This window comes from Protopterus annectens, chromosome 5.part0 (assembly GCF_019279795.1).
Source record: "Protopterus annectens isolate FY-2018-M chromosome 5.part0, PAN1.0, whole genome shotgun sequence".
NCBI classification, from domain to species: domain Eukaryota; kingdom Metazoa; phylum Chordata; order Ceratodontiformes; family Protopteridae; genus Protopterus; species Protopterus annectens.
In genome coordinates, this window is record NC_056735.1 from 1718543523 (window position 1) to 1718571046 (window position 27524).

The window sequence follows — 27524 nt, forward strand, 5'->3', positions numbered from 1 at the left end:
AATAAAATATCCCTGGTTTACATCAGACTCAACCTGAGTGGACTGGGAATTTTCTAAAACTACTTATACAATTATGATCAAGCAAAACCAACTTGTACTGCAAGAAGCATCAAGAATACTCTCCAAAACTGGGAAAAAGATAAGTACTTCCCTGGTATGAAACCCAATCTTAACAGCACTTAGGGGAGCTTAACAAAATTTAAGGATGCGTAAGCAATGTTAAAATTGTGTCAGTTGCAGAGTCCAGGAAAATAAAATTTGTCACTGACTCCACTTTTTCTCAATTAACTGTAAAGTACTGCTAGGGAATGTTGTTATTATTATTTTTTTTAATAGCAACAAGCTTATGTGCTTTGTACTTTCACCCTCATCAACAAGCTCCTTCAGCCATCAGAGTCGTGCCATCTATCAGAGTTGTTAATATCTCTCATATTGTTTTTTTTTTTTTTTTGACAAGAAACATTTTATTGAATTATCACTTACAACATAGACAAGCATACATTTATATAAATGCAAACAATCCATATGGACATATTTTCAGTTGCAAATATTATACATCACATATACTCTTCTATACAGGCATTGCCAATCAAACATTACGTGTCTCAGTCAATTCCTGCCTTCCCCCTTAAACCTTATTCCTCCTCCAAAACATCATTCATATGTATTGTCCCCACAATTCCCATTTTTTTATGTAGTTTGTTCATATCCTTTTCTAAATATCCAACTTCCAGTTTTTTTTAATATCTTTGTTAATATATTCACTACATTCTAGTATGGTTGGTTTTGACTGATTTAATTTCCACTTTCTATTCTAGCACTTGTTTTTTTGGCAGCCACCACAATTAAAATTAACAAGGGCTTACTATGACTAGGCAGTTTGGATTATGTATCACAGCTCAAAAATACCATTCCCTTAGTTACACCAATTTGCTCAACCAATATTTTAAGAAAATGTTTATTAAACATAATTTTATATATATATATATATATATATATATATATATATATATATATATATATATATATACATACATACATATACACATATACACACACAGAAAGGAAGAAATTCAGCATCACATATTGTTACACAATGTTAGGAATATACTGAATCATCATGGTAATCTTGTATAATTAACACATTAAGACTTGTGGTGTTTCAATAGTAGAATTTCAAGGCTATCCCAACCACTAAAAATGTTACTTTGCTCACTTATTTTAACACCGCGGTGGTGGTGCTGCAGTAGCGTTGTCGCCTCACAGTATGACGTTGTCCTGTTCGATTCTCAGCTAGAGCGTCTTCTGTGTGGAGACATGCGTGAATGGGCGTACCTTCGTTGAAGGCTGTGCGTCAGAGCTGGCAATTCAGCATGTAAAAATCTACTGCCAATCATTAGAGGACCAGAGTTCCGCTGTGGCGACCCCTAACTGGGAAAAGCCGAAAGACACAACACAACAACTTTGCTCACTTATTTTTCAGTTTACATAGTATTGCTGTTAAATTAAAAAATTCTATGAATGCAGGAACTGAAACATATTTCCAATTTTTTGCAACATCTTTTCTAGCTACTGCAGGACACTCCAGAACATTTTTTTGTTTTTTGTCTTTTAAAAATATTTTTTGTCTTTTAAAAATACAGGAAGTGGAACATTTGTTGGTATTATTGATCTAGTTAAAGAACAATTATCAGACCATAACCCCTTAAAACATACTTGCCTCTTCCTAATGCACATTTAATTTTTCACAATCCATAAACATGCGTGTCCAATCAGCTTTTACATCAAACAGTACTTCTGACAGAGTACTCTGCGGGAGAATTTTTTAAAGTCTGCCAACTCATCACACTCCCAAACATATGCTCCCAATAACCTCTTTCTTAAATTCTTTAGTCTGCTAGAGGTACAAAAATACCTATGCAAATACTTCAAGCAAAAATTCGAAATCTTCTAGACTTTGTTGCATATTTGGAGGCCATACATATATCCTCCCATTTCTGATTGCTTATCCAATCTCTCTTCCCAATCCTTTCTAACCTCTTCTGATTGATTCCTATAGTTATGCAACCAAGTATTATTTTTAACAGGAACTTCTGTTCTAGGTTCTACTAGAAACTCTGCCAGTCTTTTACTTAGGATCCCCCTATTGCTTTCTCTTTGCCTATACTACGATATCAATCCTCGATAACGAACGCAACCTCTAACCTGCAGTCCAAATGTATTCTTGGCCTCTTCTCATTCTGTTATATTTCCCTCTCTTATTAATTATTTCCTCCCAATACCTTTGTTCCTTTGCCAGTTTTCCACAGTAAATTCCAACCACATCTTGCTATTCTCTGTACCCCTAATTGCAGTCATCCCTATCAGCAGAATCTCCTTTCTCCATTCCTGTGTTGGCTTAGTTCTTGGAATGCATTCTACTACTTTACGAAAAATATTCTGTATGGTTATTGTTATTCTCCTTAAATATCTGCATCCAAAATCCCAGTCTCTCCTTATTTCTTGAGCTTCCTTCCTGTTTCATTATCATCCCTTTCCACTTGAAATTGCAGCTTTCTGCTTGTGTTATATATAGGAGCCTTAACCGTGCATCTCTGAAATATCCCTTCAAATCAGGTAATCCCAAACCACCTTGTTCTACTAGAAGGAAAACTTATCCCACTTGACTCTTGCCCTCTTCCCTGCCAAATAAAATTCTTCAACTCTTCAATAACTGCCATCCACAACTTCTCCTCCGGTTGAAAAAAATATACCTGACCTGTGTATAAATCTAAAGGGACTAAAAACATTTTCGCTGCTTGTACCCTGCTATCCATATTCATAAAACAGAGATTCCAGTTTCTCAGTTTTTGAATGATATTTTGTCGAGTCTCTTCCCACATATCTTCAGCTGCCATAACAGAATCCTTTTTAACCCATACTCCTAAGTACTTCATTTTTTTTTTCATGTCCCAATAAATATGGGTTTTGCTGAACCAGTTCATGTGTGGGCACAGTTTACAATTACTGCCTTTGTTTTATCTTTATTAATTTTGCATCACAAAAAGACTTGAAACTGACTTAGAATGTACCACACTGAAATGTCCTTTTCTGGTTTTATCAGGTACAAAAAAATCATCTGCAAATAAAGCCAACTTTTCTCGATTACCATACCAATTATATCCATGAATTTCTGACTCCCTTATTTGGTTTGCCAGTGGTTCTAAATATAAAACACAAATAACAAACGGGAAAGAGGACACCCCTGTCTAGTTCATCTGTTCAAACAGAGCTTATCAGAGAGGAACCCCCTACTTTAATTTTAGCCTCACATTCCTCAAATATTCTAATAATTAAACGTATTATTGTGCCAGAGAATGCAAATGCTTCTACTGCCCTACTCATAAAATCCGGGCTTATTCTGTTAAATGCTTTGAATGCTTTTTCTACTTCAAAACCCACCAACAACAGTGGTATTTTCTTACATTCCCTGAATCATCACGGTTCTATTAATGTTATCATATGCTAGCCTCCCCTCCACAAAACCACAGTGATTCATATCTATCAATTTTAGCATCACCTTTGCCATTCTTTTAATCATTATAGAGAAACACTTTATAATACTGGCTTAGAACTGACATGGGCCTATATGAAGCTGGATCTGATGGGTATTTACCATCTTTAGGTATTACTTGTTGGAAGCAGATTACTTCCTCCCTTGCCAATAACCCCTTACTACTACTACAAATCGACCATTATTATCTTTTTTACCTTTTCTATCAATACTGGAGATCCTCTAGCAATTATAACTACTCCCCTTTTTTTCCTTTGTGCCAGATATTCCTCTGAATATCCATCCTGAAATAATTTCTTTATCAAATTCACATGCTCAGTTCTCTACAAATGTGTATCTTGTAGCATAGCTATTTGCACTCTGCATTTCTTAATACAGTTCACTAATCTTTCTTTTTGGTATGCACCTTTGAGGACATTCACACTCAAAAAGACAATATGGAGAGAGCTTCTGTTATGATAAGAAGTTATTTTCCTACCTGTTAATGTAGAACTGCCTTTTTTAAATGTCTAGTTTCAGTTTTTGTGTTATGTGCATACACTATCCGACAGGTTGATAATTTTTACAGGAGTTTCTTGTCATATACATTTGAACTTGTGTCATATCTTACAAGATGTTTTCTTTTAATGAAAACCCTCAGACAAAAAACACCCACATAACTTATTAACTTAATATAAACACACAGAACTATGCACATCTTCAAATAATGAAGAGTACCCCTCTTAATAGGAGCAACTGTCCCAAGCGGACAGCTACACTCACAGGCTTTAAATAACCTTTAATGAAGGTTATCCATGCTAAAATGCATGTTGCAGCTTTCACTTCCACTTACACACCAAGTGCAGTCTGTTTCTTCTTATCTTTATTCCTCTTCCAGATGTAGAAAACAACTTGAATGCTTTCAGAAAACATTATCTTTTGGCCATTAAAAGAAAAACATGAGAACCAGATACACAGCTGCCTTCAGCTACAAACTTCTCATGTTGCAATGTAAGCATTTATTTGCCAAAGGAAATTTTTCATTACATTCAATGTTCTTTTATTTACTTGCTTCCATTTAAAACTTGTTGCTAGATCAAGCCAATGGCCTTAATCCAGCCATTCCTTTATGCAAAAGCAAAGAAAAAACATATTAATTTTACTTGTATCATGCTGCCTCTCATCTCGTAACTTAAAATTACAACATAAGATCTTAAACATGCTTTTGTCCAGGCTCTCTTTTTTACATTGCAGTGCCTACATTTCTTAAAACTAAACAATATGAAAAAAGTAAGAAAGGAACAAAAGGGCACTTTGCTTTAGTATTCATATAACACACAAAAATAAATGAAAACAAAAATAATTGAAAATGCTTTACTGTATAACATGTACTACATGTCATGTTTTATAAAAACACTGTTAAGAACACAAATGGTCTTACAGTTACCTCTTTCCTTCCTCTTCCTCTCTCCTTAATGTTCTTTCCAATATTAATGGCATGAAGTAGGGCATATGTTTTGGAGTACCCTATAAGTAAAACAAGTCAAAAAGTCCAATAGTTCCAGGTTTCTTGTTCTGCCATACTTCACAGATGTGGTTAATGCTTTGTAATCCACATTTATTCATGAATTCCTGAGTTGCCGATTTTCTTCCTGTTTATCATCTCCCAAAGCCAGTCTCTGGTTCATTTCCAATTTTCTCCTAGTTCATCTAGTCAACTCCTAAAAATTGACAAACTCTATCTTTCAAGCATGTTCCTTTCAAAATAGGAAAAGGTTTCACTAGCACAGTCTCTCTGTGAGCTTTATTACCAGAAAAATAAGAAGCAGAATCCCCTTCTGTTTGGCAACTCACTTTTTGTTGGACAACCCTTTGTATTTCCTCCTTAGCATGTTCTGACTCAAAAAATGACTGACTCCCCAAGAAAAAAATATTCTGATGATAGCTAGATACAGCAGCTTGAATCTCAAAACTTCCTTCTTGACATTCTCGGATTACAGAAATAAATTTACTCCTCTTCTACCTGGTTTATGGTGAGTAATCATTTTCCACAAACATTCTACTGTCTCCAACCTTTAGTACTTTGTTCTTCTGCCACAGTTGTCAGAATCAACTCTTTCTGCATGCAGGATTCCATCTTTACTATTACAGGTTTTGGCTGCTCTCTCATTGTCAGGTTTGGAGCAAATACATGGTGTGCCCTTTCAATTAACAACAACACCTGCTGTTGACTACCAGTCCACTTGCTTATTTGTGCTTTCATAAAATTAATACAGTCTGTTCCTTTTAGTTTCTCTGGTACAGCAGAGAATCTCAAGTTTTCCCTGTGTGCTCTGACCTCTAATTCTACCATTTTTTGAAACATCTCTTCTTGAGCAGTCTCATCGTTAGCTAATCTTTTCTCCATTTTCACTTCTGATTGTTGCAAGTTTTATCAGCTCATCTGAATATCTGTTTAAAGCTTCTTCCATTTTTTCAGCCTTGTTATACGAGTTGATGTACTCATTCAGTGTTTCATTTATTTTAATCAGCTCTGAGAACATCTGACTTATTTTTTTCCCTCTAGATTACTGGAAGTCATGTCTTGTACAAAAAGCTGGAGCTTGAACGGTTTTGTGCTGACCACCTGCAGGATTCTTCCCAGTCAGTGTTTTCTCCTCACTTTTTGTAGTTGATTTTCTTTCAGGGTCTTTAAATTTCTTCTTTGCCTGCATCCAGTCAGTGCACTTAATAGTCAGTAACTGAAATTTAGCCAACAGACAAATTTGCTGGCTCTCTTTTCTGCGTTTCTGTTTTCACAGTGGGTGAGCTGAAATTAAGCTGTTCCTTAGTGTGCAGCCATCTTAGAAGTTTGTGTCGTAGCAATTTTGATTCCGTCACCCAATTCATCTAATCTAACATTATGCATGATATATCTAGTGTATACAAGTACAGTGAAAATGTACAGCGAAAATGTACAGCAGTCTTGAACTAGTCAGCTGTTCCATACTCAGTTTTAACTGACGTTTCTTGTTCGGAATGCAGATTCTTCATGTGGCAAAGGTAGGCCAGTATCCCTGCTTTTCTAAGAACATTCCACAGTTTATGTTCCATACAAAGTCTTTAGAGCAGTTAATGAAGCAAAAGTAAATATTTTTCTTGAACTCCCTTATTCTCTCCATTATCCAGAAGACGCTGGCAATTTGATAGCTGTTGACTCCGCTCTTCCTGAAACTAGCTTGTACATTGCACAGTTCTCAGTCCATGTATTGCTGGAGTCTAGCTTGCTGGATCTAGAGCACTACTTTGCTAGAAAGTGAAACAAGTGCAGTTGTTTGATACATTCAGCATTCTTTAGCATTGCACCTTTCCAGTCTGATGGATACTGCTGTGTTTCCCAACTTTGATGGCAAATCCCAATCAATACTGTAATGGCATAATTTTGCAGGATTTAAAACAGTGCAGCTTGAATTCCATTTCATCCTGCAGCCTTGTTACTAACAAGGCTTTCTAGGGCCCATCTAACTTCACCATCGATGATGGTGGCCTTAGATCAGAAAACATACCAACATATGTATCAATAATACTAGGATTCTTTAATATAATTATTCTGTACTCTTCGGCTTCTTTTAGGTCACTCCCATCTTTGATTTTTATCATAACTGTTTTTACCTAGAAATTAACACACCACCAATATTATTGAAAATATGTACCGTGTTTCCCATTTTATCAGCTTCTTCTAGTTCTTTGCACTGATCACTTAAACATGCCTCCTTATATTTTCTTGCTATTCTCAAAATTCTGCATTCAGTTTGACACACTTTTCCCTTTCTCCACTGCCTTTTGCTCTCCTTCTTTCATCTGCTTCTTTCCTCATCTGCTTCTAAAGTCTCCACAGACAGCCATTTTGCCTTCATCTCTTTTTTATTTAGAATATTCTTTGTTGCCACCTACTGGACAATATCAAGAACTTTTGTCCATAGTTCTGTAGGTGTTCTATCCACCAGCTATAATACCATAAATGGGTTCTAAACCTCCACTACATATTCACTTGGAATACAGTTGAACCCACATCTAGGTGGACTGCATGCTTTTTCGTTTATTTAAATTCTAAACTTTGTGATAATAAACTGCTGGTATGAGCTATAATCTGATCTAGGTCATGATTCTGATGACCCCTCAAAGTATTCCCTCTCTGAATGCAAAGTAAATAGTAAATTTGATTTCAGTATTTACTATCTGGTGATAACCATATGTAAAGCTGTTTCTCAGATACAGAAACAGAATATTTATCATCAGTAAACTACCTTGGCAGAATTATACCAGTCTATGTCCTGCTTCACTTTAAGCACAAAACACTAAACATATTCCTTATATTCCAGATATGCTCAAGACTAGAAACTTTAACATTACAATCACTTATGATGAATGCACTACCCTGGTAAACAAATGTAAAACAAAATAAATGATACACTTTGGTGTATTTTCTAGAACATACTGCAAATCATCATAACACTGGTTCAGTTTCTCCTCTTTAGCCTCTCTAGTCGAATAAAACTTCTATCACTGTAATGCCACAGGATCTACTTGGATGTCTGACTGAGATTATTCTATCTTATTTGGAGGTTGCAACGGAGTACTGAATTTGACTATTTTATTAACTGTGCAGGCTACTGCATTTTGTCTAGAAGAGTCTTGTCTGCAGTATAAAATGTGATGACCTTCCGACGTAAAATGATCCATTACAATCAATTTTAATTCACCTGATTATCAAGATGGCAGTGTTTATTCTTGTCATATCATCCTTAAATCATAAGTTTATTTTGGTTCATAGTTCTTTGCAGCAATGGCCTTCCCCTTCAACTATGATCACCTCAGCAGATGGTTGTCCTTTCAGCTTTAATCCAGCAATGTCATAATCACAAGCACTACTCATATTTGTCTTCTGCTCTTCCAGTGAAGTATGCTAGACAACTTCAGACCCGAGGGTCTCATCTTCCAGTGTTATTTCAACATGTCACTGGTTGCTTTTGTCCATAGGGTTTTCTTGGCAAAAATACTGAACTGATTTGCCACAACCTTCTCCAGTGGACCACCTTTAGTCTCATTTCTCTCTTCCCACCTTGGTTGGCCCTATATGGTATAACTCATGGTTTCAAAGTCATATACAAGTCCCTTAACCCTGACAAAATACTATTGCAGATGTGCCTGAAAAACCAAGTGGAGTCCATAAAAATATGAATAAAATAAAATGAGATAAAAACGTTACGGATTCAAGAACATGACACAAAAGGTGAAGCACAGGCAGGACAAGAACAGTGAGAGAGAGGTTTGAGGTATTCGGTTATTTGCCTCAGAGACTTTAACATGACAGAGGACGAGGGGTATGTAGGTTAATCAAAATGCTTCATAGCAGAAAAAAAGGAGTTAGAAATGTCAGTAAACTGTCTAACGACAGTACTAAATACAAGGAGGAGGCAACAGGAGGCCTTCAGATAGGATGAGTGGGAAATTTTGGGGGAAGGAGGTACAGGACAACAGGACATGGGCACATTTTGTCAGGGGTGTACAAGTGAGATGGCAGAGAGAAAGATGAAAGGAGAAAAAGGGAGATTCGGCCATAAAAGGGAGGACAAGGAAAAGGAAGACAGGGAGGAAAGACTGCTGCAAACAGTGGCAACAACTGATAAGGGGGAGGCAGAGATTGCAAGGGAGGAGCCAACATTATACAAGTTAAGCAGGAAATAAAGTACCGAGAGAAGTGGGCAAGGAGGGACACAGTCACATGGAAGAAGCAGAAGACAAAGAGCTAGAACAGTACAGACGTTTTGTAGAAACAGCACACAAGGGATAGGAAAGATATTCCAAATATATTCCACATATATAACAAAGACGGACACATCCAGCACAGACACTGAGAAAGCCTAAAAATAGTAGAATCAGAGGCAGAAAGTCATGGATTAGAGGTGCAGCAGCATGTCGCAGAAGGTAAGAGAAAGGACAGCCTGTAAGGGAACATATAAGTTGGTTTGAATAACTGAAGACTCGGTCACAAAGAGGATTAGAAGTCTAGACAGCTGCGGAAGGAGAGACTTAAAATCAATCTTGGGGCTTAGAGTGCTTAAAATGTATGAGTTGGTGACCAAAATGATTCCCAAAAGGGGGAGAGGTGGACACATGCTGTGGTGTAGGTAGGCATAGATGATATGTCAAGAACAGAAAGTGAAGTGAAAGCAAGCAGGCCAAAGAGATGGCAGAGAGACACCAGAAGACAAGGATTGGAAGTAATATTCTCAGAAGTCTTACATGTGCCAGCAATTAGCATACAGAGGGAAAAAAGGGAGAATTAGGGAGTAAAATGACTGGCAGTACCAGTGAACAATGCCAAGAGGTTTGGAACTGGGAAGGGTATGGGATAGACTTGGCAAAGAGACCAACTCTGTGCAAGCATCTGGTTGCATCCTATCCTAAAAAGAACAGCAGTTCTTATGATGGGCTATAAAAGTACACCTCAATGATGGTGTCTTTAAACCACAATGTAATGACAGGGAAACTGAAAGAAGCAAATGAGGGAGTAGACGATTAGGCAGCTGAATGAAGGCATAAAGCACTGACCATAGAAGATAAACAGGCAAGAGCAACTTGGAGGGTGGCACAGTGGTCTTCTCTACAATGAAGGAGTCTTATCAGGAATGTGGGGAGAGCTGAGAGCAATGATGCAGACTGGAAGGGTGGACACTGCTAGTGTAACAAAAACAGGGGCCAGTGACAAAATGGGTTGGGACGTGGAAAAGTTTAAATACAAGTTGTTCAGAAATGACAGAGAAGGAAGGTATCAGACATGAGGGAAAACACCACTAAACCAAGAATGGGGTAAGGAAGCAGGCAGTGACAGATGATAGGAGAATAGCCCCGACAGTTAAGATAGAGGAAGAAGGCTGGTGTCCTGACAGACTGTATCATTCTCCCCATCCAAAAGAGAAGAGAAAATAAAGGAATAGGGTAGGAGAAAGAGGGTAGTACTTATTATCAAATATGTTAATGAGAGATGGAGATGCCGAGCTTCAAACTAGAAAAGCATCTGGAGATTATCGAGGTCCTGGAGAATGATGGGATTAGCCAACTGGTACAGGACTGGACCAGAAAGGATAGAATTCTGGACATAGTTCTAACAAATGTTGGGGGTTATTACGGATATCCAATTTAAGGCAGGTTGGGAGTAAAAAGACGATGAAGATGTTGGTTTTTAGAAGAGTTTATTATGTTGTGCTGGGATAGACAGTCAAGTATAAGTTAGCATTCTGGAAGAAAATTGAGGAAGTAAACAAGGTATAAAAATGGATCAGGGATGGAGTACTCAGGGATAAGGATAAGGGTGTCAGGATGAGGCAAAAGAGAAGGCCAATGTGGCTACATGGAAATTTGTGTCTAACAATCAGGGTAAAAGACGGAGTCTACAACAGGCAGAAAAGCGGGGGACAAATTACAAGGAAACGAGCAAAAAAAGGCAACAAGGATGATGAGCGCAGAAAATATGAAAGCTAAAAGTGAGTTCGCTGAATGTATCAAGAACAGAGGCAAGTTTTTTTTTTTTTTGTATACAGCAGAAAGAAAGAAGAGAAGGATAGAACTGGTAAGGGCTGAGCAAAGAGAAAAGCTACCAAATGAATAGTTTGCTTCATAGGTTCATAGTTATATATTAGGCTAATGACCATCAGGGCCTTTATAAGCCTAACCATGAAATCCATCCCAATTGTGTTCCTATGTTTCATGATTGTTTGTTAGGAGAGGATATGTTTGGAAGTTTCTAGAGGTTATGTGGGTGGGTGGGGGGTATGTTAGTTTGAGCATTACTATTTAAAAAAAATAGATCAATACTAGGGTAACTGCCCCAAAGAGCCATTTTGAGCCTAGCTAGCAACCTGAATTTAGAATCAAATCCTATGCCTTGTGTTTACAAAGTGAAGACCTTAACTAATATGCCAAGCAAGAGAAGGTGACACACTATGAGACTGACAGAAATGAATGGGTAGAACAGTGGACATGCTAATGGATATAGTGGGAAGCAAAGCATAATGAACAAATAGGCCACTGCCCAGCATTCTCTGAAATCTGACCAATGTGTTGGCAGACCATCTCATAAAGATCTTCCACAGATAACTTGCTAGTGCAGAAATGAGAAAAAGACTTTTAATACAGAATATCTGTTACCGCTTTACAAAATCCTGGCTGGAAGGGTGGTATTACTTATAGAAAACAGAAAGATGCAGGACACAAAGCAACATGGGTTCATGGCCAGAACAAATGTCAGTCACACCTGATCCAGTTATATGACTGGGGTTATGCAGAACATGACAAGGGATCACCAATGGCTATGGTTTACCTGTACTTCAATAAGGCCTTTAACTTGGTCCCACACAGAGGTAATTAGGAAAACTGAAGAGATGGGGTAGTAGGACCAAGAAAGAGGAACTGGTAAGCTACATGACTGACTGTAGCATACAGGGGGTGGGCTGAGGTAGACAATGTCAGGATTTAGACACAAGTAAACCAGCCAGACCCAAAATTAAGCTTCTACTTAATACATTAAACTCAGGATGAGAACTTTTATCTATAAAATATAACAAGAACTCTTCAAAAACTGCCACATAAAAAAATCAACCTCCTTTTTATAAAAATATATATGAGCCATATAACATAGTGGTATATCAAATTATCTTAAATTTCCAAGAACTTTTAATACTAATTGTGAAGCCAGAGGTGATGGCAAGCTAAAAGTGAGTGTTTGTGAAATGTGCTTAAGCTAGACTGGAGCAAGCAAAATGCACTGCTCTTATGTTTTTTTTTTTCTCTTCTGTTTCAGGCATGTTGATTTGTAATGTATACATTACCTGCTAAACGCTTTTGTTTGAGCAGATGTTAAGTAACAGAGTGAGGGGTTACTTCACACCATATACTTCTCAACTGCACAGATTTTTGCAAATTGTCTAGATTTTTGTCTCATATTTTTGGCCCATTTTTTATAAAATTGTGGTTTTCTGTCAAATGACTGGCAAATTACTGAACACTGAAGTCAATAATGATGGACTTTTGACTTTCAGACTTCATACCCTTCAGAAAAATCCACACCAAGACAAAACCCTTATTCTATCAACTTCCTGAGTTTGTAAGAGCAATATTTAAAAACTGTCCCTATTTTGGGGGCTTTGTCCTCCCATTATTTATGTCTTCGTCTAAATTCCTTGCTCTAAGATGTTGAGAGGTGTGGTTCATAGACAAGATGGCACCTTCTACTAAGATAACAGACAAGGATGAAACAACATTGGAATGCAATGGTCAATGAAACTTTTAAGACCCATTTGGGATCAAATTAAAGAAGAAACAGATGTGAAGGCATCGATACAAATTCATACTGCTATGATGGATGTGGGGCTAGCTGGTTTATGACCAGTCTTTGTCACAACAATAAAGTCATCCAAGGACTTTGGCTATATAATTGTAACTTAATGAAATGTTGAGAAACAAGTGTGGACTTGCTGTGAGAACATCCTTTGTAAAAATTAGCTAGTCATTTTAAGGTACAGTACTCACTGTAGCAGCTAGTTAGGAAACTTATAAACAGCTGGAGTTAAATTTTTCTGTATGCATTCTGTCTCAGCTTGTTGTATTACAATCTCCTTTGTGTGAAACCTGTGTATGTTTTATTTTGTATTTGTATTTGTGATACTTTTTTATTATTTAAGTAAAACCCGTTTTAATTATCTTTAAGCTGTTGTGGCTGGTACTTTATTTATTACAAGAGTATTTGTGCATTGCTGCTTAACTGAGAAGAGGGTAACCTTTTACACTGAAGAATAACAAACTGTAAGGACCATGTCTTCCAGACTGCTTCAGCCAGCTACCTGTATAAAAGATATCAAGTGGCACAGTCACAGCATACTGGAAGTCTCAGACTTTCTTCAGAGTGCTGGCAGTACTACCAGAGCCAGGAAGAAAGTTGTATTAAACTGGAGGATTCAACAGCCTTCCTTAGAAATTGTGCGCATGTCAAAAATACTTTGAGTGAAAGACAGTTACTGTGGATAGAGGGGTGCTGGGAGACATTAGTTCACAGAGACAGTGGAGTGGCTCTCTAAGTGAACAGTGTGCAGCTTAATTTGGGTGTGGAGGTTGAAGATCCAGACCCAGGACAGTAGCACATAACCTCTCTATACTCTTGGTGCCAAGGGTGTGTTTTGTGTATTATTCATTGAAATAGATTGGTTAACAGCAACTACTTCTCATTTAATGGCATTTGTTGCCAAAAGGTAATCACATTTGGTGCCCAGTGGTGTGGAAACTAGAACCCGAGTTATTTAGCTTAAAGTAGTTGTGTTACAAAAAGTGGGTGTTAACTCTCTCGGCCACAAGGTAAAATATACAGAGGTTTGGTTGTGCACATAAGTTATTTTACTTTCTAGTCAGACTAGTTAGGAACAGGCAGAAGATGAGGTCTGCTGACAAGTATGCTAAAATGTCAGTGATTCAGCTGGAAATGGAGTGTAAAGCCAGGGGAGTGCAGCAAGCAAATATGTCCAAACGGGATGGTTATAGCTATGTGCATGGTGCAGAATGGACAGAATATGCAGGAGTGCATGCAGCAAGGAAAGAATCTGTAAGAAACCAAACCAGGACAGACTGACCCATTTTAGAAGGACTTGGCAGCCCAGTTGGATTTTTAAAGACTGGCTTTGAAAATAAAGTGCATGGAAACAAACAGCTGAGCAAATGTGACAACTGGAAGTGGAGGAGAGTGAAAAACAATGTCAGCATGAAAAGGAGATGATCTTATGCCAGAAGCACGCGAGTCAATGAGAGGTAGGAAGTCTCACCCAAAAAGCCCAGGTCAGTAGTCAACTTCCTTCTCATTATAAAGGAGGGTGATAACGTAGATTATTTTTTGAGGGTCTTTAAGACCGTGCAAATTCAGCACCAAACTGACCAAAGGCAGTGTTGTAAGGTTTTTATCATCCTTGCTCACTGGTAAAGCAATGCATGCAGTTTCTAAACTCAGAGATGCTGTTTAAATTATGACAACGTTAAAGAACATTTGCTTGCTTGTTATCAGCCAACTCCAGAACTATACAGAAAAAAGTTTAGAGAATACAGGAGAAAGGCAGATGAAAGTACAGCTAAGTATATTGCAGAAATCAGTGCTTATTTTCACAGATGGGTTTGTGGACATTTGAAAAGCTTGTAGATCTTTTGGTCAGGAAACAAGCCCTTAGCACTACGCCAGAAGACATGAAGATTTAGGTGGCAGAGCGGGAGTGTAATACTGCCGAGGAGATGGGGAGGAAAGGGGACAGCATGGGGGGGGGGCTCCAACACTACACAAGTGTATAAGGGAACACATGGCGGACAGCCAAGGCCATCCCAGCAGCTTACACAGGACAAGGGGGAAGCCACAGGTTCAGGTACATGTCTAGGTTTTGGGGTTAGATGTTTTAAATGTAATCAAATGGGGCATGTACGGTCTCATTGTCCATTAAGGCAGGGGGAAAAAAAAAGATCTTAAGAAGCATCTAGCAAGACTGGCACTGCAAAAGTGGTGGATTGTTGAGGCAACAGCTGTACCCAACTATCACAAAACTGTGCATCTCATCCTGGTAGAAGAAAAGGAGGTCACTGATGAAACCGCAGACATAGCCATAGTCAACTCTGCAGTGGTTAATCAGGAACAATACTTGCCTAGACACTCCAGTAACAGCCTTAGGTGGGAAGCCTTTCCAGGCACCTTTGGCCAGAGTCCATCTGGACTGGGAAGGGGGGGCAAGACAGTAAGCAAGTGGCTGCGTTTGAAAACATTCCTGCTGATGTTCTAATAAGAAATGATTTTGACAGTGCAGTTCCTTGTGTGCATGCGGTTAGATGCAGCCAGGCATAGAAGTAAACCCAGAGAGAAGGCAGTAGGGGGGAGACCCAGCAACAGCCTACACCTCTATCTGGGGCTGGTAGCTGGTGATGTGGCTACTACAGCAGGGAGCTAGGTAGAAGCAGTCACCTGGGATCTGAGCCACAACAGGAGAAAGGTACTGGGATTTCTTTGGAAGGTGATACATCTTAGGGGATAGAAGTAAGTGGTGTTAGTCAGTCTGAACTTGAGGCATCACTGGTAGTGTACCAGTCCTCCTTTGGAAGGGGAGCTAGGGAGGGTTAGTAAGGAGGTGCTGAGGCAGGCTTTAAGACCCTGTTATACAGGCTTGAGGGAGATGGCCAAGGAGGCTTAAGATACTCAAGGACAGAGGGGGTCCACTTTCTGGAACAAAGGAATGTTATACAGGGAATGGATCCCTGAAGTAGGGCAACAGGTGATGGTGCTTATTCCTGTAAGACACAACAAGCTGCAGGCAGCCTGGCAGGGTCCACCATTGTGAAAAAGGTGGGTGATGTGAACTACATAAGAGAGTTGCCAGGCAGAAGGCCAAAGCACAAACTCTACCATGTTAATATGTTAAAGCCCATCATGGGAGAGGGCACCTGGTACTTGGCATCTGTAGTGAGTTGCAGGAGCTGTCAGAAGGGGATCTAGAAGTAGATCTCTTTGGTGATGCTCACTTTGACTCTTCGGTGGATGGGGTGGCCCTTTCCCTCAACTGACCCGTAGCCAGGTTCAGGAAAAATAAGCAGTATTGCAGGAATTTATGGATATGTTTACTGACAAGTCATGGTGTACCCACTTGGTGGAGCAACATGTAGACACAAGATTTCAGCGGTCAGCTAAACAATCTTTCTACAGAATACCTGAATGAGTTGGAGAAACTCTGAAAGAAGAACTGAAGGATATGTTGGAACTGGGTGTAATACAAGCGTCCAACAGTCCCTGGGTCTCCTCATTTGTGCTGGTACCCAAGGAAGATGGCAGCACTCGCTTCTGTGTGGATTACAGGAAACTAAACAGCCATATGGCGTCAGATGCTTACCCAATGTCCAGAACAGATGATGCCTTAGACACTTAACCCCATCCAACTGCTCTACTCCTGACTTTACCAAGGGTTAATGGCAGGCACCCCCGACACCTGCAGCAAGGGAGAGACCAGCATTTGTGACTCCATTTGGATTGTATGGGTTTACAAAAATGCCTTTTGGTATGAAAATGCCCCAGCAACCTTCCAGAGGCTGACAGATTGCATCCTAACAGGAGTGGGAGGCAATGTCATTTCTTATTTGGATGATAGTGCCATCTACTGCTGGTCCAGGACAGAACATGTGCAGCATGTCAGTGAAGTGGTGGGCAGATTGCAAAGGGCAGGGCTGGCTATCAAGGCTAACAAGTATCAGGTGAGTATGGCAGAGTCTTATCTGGGGTACAGAGTAGGTGGAGGAAAAGTTGGACCAGAACCTACCAAGGCTGAAACTATTCAGACATGGTCTACCCCTACACTACCAAAAACAGGTGCAGACGTTTCTTAGGGACAACTGGGTACTATAGGAAATGTATTCCCCAGTATAGTACAATACCTACTCCACTTACAGACCTGACTAGTAAAGATAGTTGAGACAAGGTTGTTTGGACACCAGCCTGTGAGCAGGCATTTCAAAAGCTCAAGAAGTCTCTTTAGTGGACCCCCTGTGACCCCCCCCCCCCACACACACACACTTACGCCACTTACCCCCAAGTACTAGTATGACTCAGTCATAGTTCATGTGGGCATGAATGACCTGAGATTACCTCTTGGACTATATGCAGAGAGACATGACTGAACTCACAGAATATGTGTCATGGGCAGGTATGAGTCTAGCATTGAGCAGCATTCTACCATTACCAAAAAAATGATACCACAATACCAGCTGAAAATGATCAACTCTAACAATTGGCTTAGCTACTTTGGTGTCATTCCAAAGAGGTCCAATACTTGTCAGCCTGGGAGTCCATGGTTGATAGGCCACACTTCTTTGCCAGGGATGGTCTTCACCCATCACATCTAGGCTTTTGGATAATGGCCAAAACATTATTCACCCCCTACAGTGCCTTTTTTAGACACTGACAAACAGACAAGCATTCCAACATAACAACAGCCACTCAAGACAAACTGAAGGTATTGCTGCTCAATGCTAGGGTCCTCAACAAGAAATTACACTCCCTAGAAGCTTTCCTCAGCCTGGAGAATGCATACGTCTGCAGTTACTGAAACATGGTTCAAAGCCACTAAAAGCACTACAGCAATGCATGGCTGTAATGCTTTTCATACATTCTGACCACCCATTGAACATGAAAGAGCTAAAGGTGGAGGTGTATCTATCTACATAAAGATTAACCACAACTCGGCTCGTCAAATAATGACATGCTTGAACTATTTGTCCAACTAACCATGGGAAAAATCCATTAACATATACTTGCTAGCTACAGGTCTCCCACTATGAACGAAGAAACCCATATATCATAACTGAAATTACTTCACCATCCAGCCCAATACCATACTCATGAGTGATTTTAACTACCCCTCCATTAATTGGAAGCCATAAATGACCACTAACATGCAAGCCCAAAGACTTCTTGACTTTACAAATTCAAATGATGTGGAGCAGCTAGTCTGCATTCCCATTAGGGGAACAAATATCCTAGATCTGGTACTCACAAATGAGGGAGGGGGTGCATCATTCTCCCCTAAGTGTCATGTCCTCACTAATAAGATAAGATCACAAAGCAGTCTTCCTTGAAATAAAGGTAAAAGTAGTATCCCCACCTAAACCCCAAAACTTTAATAACTTCTCCAAGGTAAATTAACCCTATTAAGAGATGGCATAGCTAGTTTCCAAGCTCCTCCAAATCCAGAAAACACAGAAATCTATGCAGAAGCAAACAAAAAAGCCCTGTATGACCATATAAACAAATGCATACAAATGGCAGTATCAAACAGAAATAAACCCAGGTCAGACCGCAAAAACGAGCCACCCTGGTGGACCCCAAGTATTAATATGTTGTACAACAAAAGAATGAAAGTCCTGTTGAGAAGAAAGATGGAATGTGCACAACGGAGAAATAAGTTCCTCATTAGTCTAAACAAGCAAATCAGGGTACTAATCAAGTCTCTGAAAGCAGACTGAGTTAAAAATAGCCACCAAAACTAAGGATAACCATAAGGCATTTTTCAGTTACATCATCAGTCTTAAGGGCAACACCCACCAATGTGTTGAATTAGTTGTAGATTGCATCACCTATATTCAGTTGGAAGACATAGCAAATCTGTTGGCTGAAAAAATCAGCTCCAAATTCACCTCTCCAACACTCCCAGTTCTTTCCCAAAGTCCCAGGCTGTGTCTTACATGAGCTCCAAGAAGAACTGAACCCTCACATTAAGTCACTGTTCAAACTTAGCCTTACTACAGGATATGTACCCAAAGAATGGCGTACAGCTACAGTGGTCCCACTCCACAAAGATGGTGCCACAACGGACCCCGGAAACTATCGCCCCATAAGCCTGACTAGTCTGGTCTGTAAAGCTATGAAGCGTGTTATCATGGAACTCATAAACAAAGACATTGGGAGCCTCCAGACACTGGACCCTACCCAATTCGGCTTTGTCAAGGGCAGATCTTGCCTCTTAAACCTAGTTGATTTCTTTAAAACAGTTACCAAAGTCATAGATGATGGCAAGGTAGTCCACACAGCCTACCTGGACCTCGCAAAAGCCTTCGACACAATACCCCACTCGGGCATCATAAATAAGCTTACCAGCTTAAATATCAACCCCTATATCACAAGATGGGTTGCAAACTGGCTCAGAGATAGAACCCACATGGTCAGAATCGCAGGTGCCATGTCCGAATCCAAACCAGTTACAAATGGCGTCCCACAGGGCTCAGTTCTGGGACCTCTCTTGTTCGGTATATACTTCTCTGAGGTTGAGGCTAATACGGGGGGATTATGGCTGACAAAGTTCGCATATGACTGCAAACTGGGGGCCATAATCGAATCTCCAGCTGACACAAGCATCCTCCAAAAGGGTCTCACAGAGACGGATGCTTGGTGCCAGAGCCACGGCCTCAAGCTAAATGCTAAAAAGTGCATAGTCATCCCCTTTGGGAAAAACAATGTGCCCACAAATTACCACATAGGTGGTAATCCATTAAGTACGGAAGAAGTAATTAGAGATTTGGGGACCAATGTAGATAGTAATCTCTCCTTTGATAATCACGTTGCCAAAGTGGTTAGAAAGACCTTCTATATAGCCCACCTTATCACGAAAGGGTTTGCATCTAGATCAAGAGAGGTCATTGTGCCCCTCTACTCATCACTCATCAGGCCCATAATTGAATACAATGCCCCTTTTGGGATGTACCTTACCCGACACCTGCAGCAACTGGAGAGACCCCAAAAGTACCTCACCAAGAGGATCATGGGCTACAAACAGATGTCCTATGCAGCTCGACTATCCAGCTCCACTCAGTTGCTTACTGCCTACTCAGAGGCGATCTATGCTTGACGTACAAAGCCATGTCAAGTCCAAAATTAATGGACATGCTCCACCTCAGAAAATCCAAGTCCCTTAGAGCTACACGCTCCAGGGACCTAAACCTCAGCACAAAAATAAATAGGACATGCTGGAGGGACAGATTCATTTCCCAGAGGCTCCCATCACTCTGGAATAGAATCCCAATTCATGTTAGACATAGCCCCTCGCTAACCCTCTTCAAGCGAAATTTGGACGCGTGGATGGGAAATCGCAAATTCACCCCTGGGATCTCTCCTGTGTCCCTGCTAGACAAAGGTACAGTAAACTAATCTTAAAAGGGTACCTTCTGTGACCTACTTTACAGAGGCACAGTAGGCTAATCTAATAGGGAGGCGGAAGCCAAATACACTCTGGCTAGGCTTATAAATGCCCTAGGGCAGATAGCCTAGTATCTACCTATGAACCACCCATCACTTCAATGCCAATTATCACCAAAGAACAGGTCACCACTGTGCTCTCTAAAGCTAAAAACATGGCTTCAAAGGGGCCTGACAATATACCAGGTTTTTACCTCAAACAGCTTAAATCAGGACTTATCAGGTCCATTAGGATCTCTATTTAACCACAGCCTCCAGACTGGCTTTGTCCTGACAGAGTGGAGGACAGCAACAGTCATCCTGCTGCATAAAGGGGGATGATATACTCACCCAAGAAATTACAGACCCATACATTTGACTACTCTTATATGCAAGGCCATGGAAAGAATAATCATGGACCTGACAAATAATGATAGGAGACCTCCAAACACTACAACCAACCCAACTTGGCATTGTCAAGTGTAAGTCATGCCTACTAAACCTGGTAGATTTCTTTGAAAAAAAAAAACACTAAGGACATGGAGGAGGGTAAAACAATATATACCACCTACCTTGAACTGGCCAAGGGATTTGACACAATTTCCCACTCTGGTATTACAAACAAACTCAATACTGAGCATAAATCCCTGTGTCACCAGACAGATTTGGTTCACAGACAAGACATATGTTGTTAAGTGGGCGAATCCAGATCCAGCATGAGGCAAGTTAATATTGCTGTGCCACAGGCTCAGTAATGGGACCAATCCTATGTAAAATATACTTCTCTGAAGTCAAGGCAAATGTGGAAGCCTCTGGGTGACAAAGTCTGCCAATGACTGCAAGCTGGGGGCAATCACTGAATCCCACAATTATGTCGATTTCCTTCAGAAGGGTCTAGATCAGTCAAATGACTGGTGCCAGAACTATGGCCTAAAACTAAATGCAAAAAATGCATTATCATACCCTTTAGGAAGTCAAATACCTCTGCCCATTATAACATCAATATCATGCCCCTTACAGTGGACTCAGAGGTGAGAGATCTAGGTACATAGATAAATTGTAGCCTGAACTTTGACTGCCACGTGTCCACAGTGGTGAGGAAATCCTTTTATATGGCACAACTTTTAAGTAAAGATATGGCATCCAGATCCAAGGAAATTATAATCCTGCTGTACTTGGCCCTCATTAGACCAATAAGAGTACACTGCACCATTTGGCATATACGTGACTAGGCATTTACAGCAGCTGGAGCGACCTCAGAGGTTCCTCACAAAGAAAAAAAAAACAGGGCATAAACAGAATGAACTATGCAGACAGACTAAAAGCCCTACCATTCACTCTGTATCCTATTGAGTATTAAGTGGTGACCTATGCCTGACATACAAGGCACTCACAAACCCAGCACTGATGGAGCAGCTACAGATCTGCAAGTCAAACAGCATGAATGGCACCTGATCTAGGGATCTAAACTTAAGTCAGCGACTCAAACAAAACATTCTGAAGACAGAGATATGTCTCAGAGATTGTCCCTCCTTTGGAACAGGCTTCCTATTCACACTAAGCAGTGCCCTTCCTTGGCCTTCTTCAATTGCAATTATGATCAATGAATGGGGAACTGCAAATTCACACCTAGGGTAATGCTATGTCCCTTATGGACAGGGGCAATATGTAAGATACACAGGCACAAATCCATACCATCATCTTACCCCTAGGGGCCATATATATATTATATATATATATATATATATATATATATATATATTATATATATATATATTATGTAAAATCGGGTTATATTGTCTAAGCTTGTAAAGGCCCTTAAGCTGTTAGCCTTGTAATCTCCTATGAATCTATGAAAAAACACTGTTATCAGATGTTAATCTAGACATTTTAATGCCCTGACCTTTGATAATGTTTCTTTTTTTTTTATGAAAAAGAACGCCAATTTTCAAAAGTGGAAATAGTTATTGGACATTTGTTGGCTTTCTGTCAACTGAAGATGCAAAACACCTTTATATGTCTTTCATAATCTATGTTAACATTGAAATAAATAATTTGTATCCATTATATTATTTGTACAAAAGAAAGCACAAACATTATTCATATCTGTTGTGATGCCCACTAGTGCCACCAATATGTGACGTCCCCTCTCTAGGCCAGTGATCAAGGAGCCGCAATCCTCACCACTAACACAGATGGGAGACATTCATTTGAAATAATAATGGATACACTCAGTATTTCCAGATACAGCTCTCTGTACCAAGTACAATCTCCCTTAACAGCACACAGGGAATGCAGTCAGCCCGGGGTCTGGATTTCTTTATATCGGTCTCCCTCTAGGGCCCCAACAAGACTCCCCATTCGTACAGCTGTAGGGTTAGGTCCTCAGCAGCGTGTCCAAGCCAAGGCCTCCAGCACCCTCTCTGAAACCAGTGCTTTGTGTCCCTGCTCCAGGTAGCTGTTACAGATACACACACACACCAGGACCTTCTCTGTGACCAGAGCTTTGTGTCCCTGCTCCAAGTAGCTGTTACAAACATACACACACCAGCACCCTCTCTGTGACCAGTGCTTTGTGTCCTTGCTCCAAGTAGCTGTTACAAACAAACACACACACAAACACACACACACACACACCAGTGCTTTGTCCCTGCCCCCAAGTAGCTGTTACAAACAAACACACACACAAACACACACACACCAGCACCCTCTCTGTGACCAGTGCTTTGTGTCCTTGCTCCAAGTAGCTGTTACAAACATACACACACGCAAACACACACCAGGACCCTCTCTGTGACCAGTGCTTTGTGTCCCTGCTCCAAGTAGCTGTTACAGATACACACACAAACACACACCAGGACCCTCTCTGTGACCAGTGCTTTGTGTCCCTGCTCCAAGTAGCTGTTACAAACATACACACACGCAAACACACACACGTAAACAAACACACACCAGCACCCTCTCTGTGACCAGTGCATTGTGTCCCTGCTCCAAGTAGCTATTACTGATACACACACACACACAAACACACACCTTCTCTGTGACCAGTGCTTTGTGTCCCTGCTCCAAGTAGCTGTTACAGATACACACAAACACACACAAACCTGGGAAAGGCTGGCAAAGATTTACCTGCTATGCCCCCCTTTTGCCCAGAGTATAAGGTAGTTATCACTGCCACCAGACAATCTACAATCAGCTAAGGCCCTTAACAAAGGGTGTCCAATTGTGCTGAGCAATATTAAAACTAATGCAAACAGTAGTAGTTTACCAAGACGGCTAAATAAATATAAGCACTCTCAAAGGTTACTACTTTCTAAAAGACCAGCCACAATATCACTTTTAAATATATTTAATAATAAATAATAAAAGAACATGAAAATACTCAATATATATTTAAACTAAACCACAGAATTCAAATCACAGAAAATACTGAAAAGAACATTGATGGACAGAATCAGACAAATAAAGAAAACAATATATAAACTAAGCTTCACTATATTCCTGACTGAATCTAGGAGAATTACTATTCCCTACTTACTTAACAAAGCAAGGCAGATGATGTGGGAATGTGGTGAATGGTCCTTCTTGTTGCCAGGCCCAAGACAGAATATTCAATACACCAAGATTACTCCCGGTAATACCTAAAAAAAGATTTCCAGGACTGGCAGAATGACCTCAACTGGTCACCTGACTCTAGGTTGTCACACTACTCCTGGTCACCTGACTCTAGGTTGTCACACTACTCCTTTTTGAAGCTGAGACAGGAATTTAGCATAGATGGCTACAATACACATCTAAATGTTTACAGCAGTGCCTGCAGCTTCCCCTCTTTTTACTGAGCTAATGGACAGAGGCTTCTTCCAGACCTACCATCTCCAGTCCTATTCAGCATGGGGGGGTGCCATGTTTATGGCTTAACAGCTAATTTAATTTTAAGGATTTTCCAAAACTAAGTTGACTTTAACCGCTTCTCTTCCAGTGCCCTTTGCTAACATATATACATACAGTTCTAATACATTTGTAACATAACCATGTGTACAAATCAGTTTGATATTCAAATGCCATACAGTTCTAATACATTTATAACACAAGCATCTTGTTTAAATCAGTTTGCTATTCAAAGACCATATCATTCTTTACAGAACTCCATATGGCTATGCTGGCACTAGCCATATCATCATATCACATTTGTGATAAATAATATTTATCACAAACATGAATAATATTTGTGCATTCTCTCTCATGCATATATTATTCATGTTTGTGATAAATTGTGAATATATTTTCATAAATGTCTGTAGATCAGTGTGTGTATATGTACCTTTAAGAAGCTATCCAAGGGTTTCACAAGTGTATAAATACTGAGCACGTGCAAGTTGGACTGCCATTTTGTAGTAAGCTGTTGAGATGTAAGCATATATGTATGCAAGATCTGTCTGTTAATCAGTTCATTTAGTTTTATGATGCTGCTATACATCCTGATGTGTTTCTATGTATTAAAGCATCTAAACAAAAGATATTTGAATAAACCAATATGTCCGATATTGATAAAAGTATTCAAATTACTAAGGAAAATGTCTGAAATAAAGTCTGAACTGCATAAAATGAATAAAATAAGAGGAAACGACCGCATTTTCACTAAGCACATATTTCTCGTATTAATTAAAGATATCCAGGTTATCAGAAGTGTATAAAGTGGTAGCATGTTTGTGCAGTATTACAGTAAAGGTATTTCGCAAGATACAGCCATTACAGAGCAGATTTCGCAAAGTACGGTACTTCAAAGAATTTATTGTGCATTTGAATGTTGTTACAAGGTCACAGAACAGTTTGTTCGTACATAGTTACAAGGACCATATTTTCAGTGCGTTTGTGCATACTTTGTGGGCATGGCTGGCTGATTTGAAAACCCAGTGCACTTGTGTTTGACAACAATATTGCAGAGAACTGGAAAGCTTTTGAACAAGAGTATGACATTTTTATACAGGCTGCATTTTCTGATAAAGATGACCATACAAAGACATTTATTCTGCATAATTTATCTGGGTCAGTAGCCATTGAAAGGGAACGCTCACTTGTGTATGCACCTGCTATCTACACAGGAGAGGGGGGAAAAACTTAAAATGTAAATTTACAGAAATGTGTAACTCCCAGACAAATGTTACAATGGAAAGTCACTTGTTTTACAGAAGGGATCAAAAGCCTGGTGAAACATTTGGAGCATATATACCTGACTTAAGGAACAAGGCTAAAATGTGCAGATTTGGTGAATTAAGGGATGAGCTGATAAAGGACAGACTTGTGTGTGGTATTAAAGATGATGCTGTGAGAAATATTTTGCTTTGGGACAGTGATTTAACTCTGAATAAGGCCATTGAGATTTGTCAGATATATGAGCTCACAAACAAGCAGACAAATATGCTTACAAATGAGAATAGCTCTAAAAGGCACAGTGACAAAGCTCATGTTGACAGTACACAGCACAGGGTTAAAAGAAACAGGCCCAAACACACAGCAGTAACTGTAGCCTCTGCAGCACTCACTGGTAAACCCCAGAGCTTTCCAGCAAAGTCCATAGTTCATACAGTCTCAGTAAAGCATAAAAGAGTGAGTCAGCAAACTCTAAGCATGGACTCCAACCCAGTTTCACTGTTAACTGTTGTAAATGTGGTGGAAATCATGAATCTAAAAGGGAAAACTGTTTAGCTTTTGGTCAGCAATGCCACAAATGCAATAAATGGAATCATTTCAAAAGGTTTTGTAAATCAAAAGGCCCACATTTTTTATTAAAAAGGAACATTTTAGAAACGAGTGGATCAATTAGAGAGCTGCAACCCTATTCTTTACGTTAATGGTGTGTCAGTGCTTTATGAAATAGTCAATGCAGTAGATTAAAGGGCAAAGAATGAAGCATTTTTCACTGTTCGGATAAATGGAAAACCCATACATCTCAAAGTTGGCACAGGTTCCAAGTGCAATGTTATGTCAGCAGAAACATTTGCTAGTGTGTGTCATGGTGAAAGGCTTTATTTGGCAAGGTGTGCAAAGCTTGTTGTTTATGGTGGTAAAGAAATTCACACTGTAGGCTCAGTAGTGCTTTCATGTTACTCTGCTGGGAGAAGTTACGACTTGTTTTATGTAACCAAGAGGCATGTTCAGTCATTATTAGGGCTCAGAGACAGTTTAAAAATGGGGCTGCTTTCATTTAATAAGGAAGTCAATTTGCAAGACCACTACTCTAATTTTTTCCAGTTGATTTTTTCTACCTATTCTGATGGTTTCGAAGACAAACTAGGGAAGCTTACAGTTGTAGATGTCAGTCCAGTTATCAGGCCAGCTCGAAAAGTTCCAATAGCCATGCACGACAGAGTCAAAGCCAAGCTAGACAAAATGGTGTGGCAAGGTGTGATTTGTTCAGCTGCAGAACCAACTGAATGGGTATCTTCCATGGTGGTAGCTCATAAGATAAACTCAGATGACATCAGAACATGTACTGATCCACAAGATTTGAACAAAGCACTAAAAAGATCTCATCATCCAATGCACACAAGGAAGTCACAGCTTTGATGCCAAATGCCACTGTTCTACCTTAGACGCCAAGTGTTCATTTTGGCAGCTCAACAAGAAATCATCATTGCTCACTACATTCAGTACTTCGCTTGGCAGGTACAGATTTTTGAGAATGCCATTTGGGATAAATTCTGCAAGTGATGTCTTTCAATGTGCAATGGAGCAACTTTTTTCTGAGTATCCTTGTGCTATTATAGTAGACGACATACTAGTAGGAGGTAATGGTGAAGTTGAGCATGACAGAAACCTCAGAAAATTTCTGGAAAGGGCATGTCAAGTGGATCTTAATCTCAATACACAGAAATGCAAATTCAGGATACAAGAGGTTACTTATGTTGGTCACTTATTTACTAGTTCAGGCCTACGACCAGACCCTTCAAAGCAAAGGGCCATTCTTGAGCCCTGCAATGTTTTCTTGGCATCACTGACTAAGTAGGCAAGTTCATTTCAGACTTCAGCCAACTTTCAGCACCGCTTACAGAGCTGACACATAAAGATGTATCCTGGTCTTGGTTAGAGCAACACCAAACAGCATCTGATGTCCTGAAACAAAGAATTGCTAGTCCACCAACTCTCAGATACCATGAAGTTCACAAGCAAGTTACTCTTTCATCTGATGCTTCAAATTTGGTCTTGGTGCAGTCATTCTAC

General features: G+C 39.8%; 1 protein-coding gene across 2 annotated transcripts in view; it reads right to left on the reverse strand.

Moving 5' to 3' along the window:
- RABL3 (RAB, member of RAS oncogene family like 3) overlaps positions 1–27524 on the reverse strand; it is a 696369-nt gene that overhangs the window by 661344 nt on the left and 7501 nt on the right. The gene's annotated exons all lie outside the window — the stretch shown is intronic.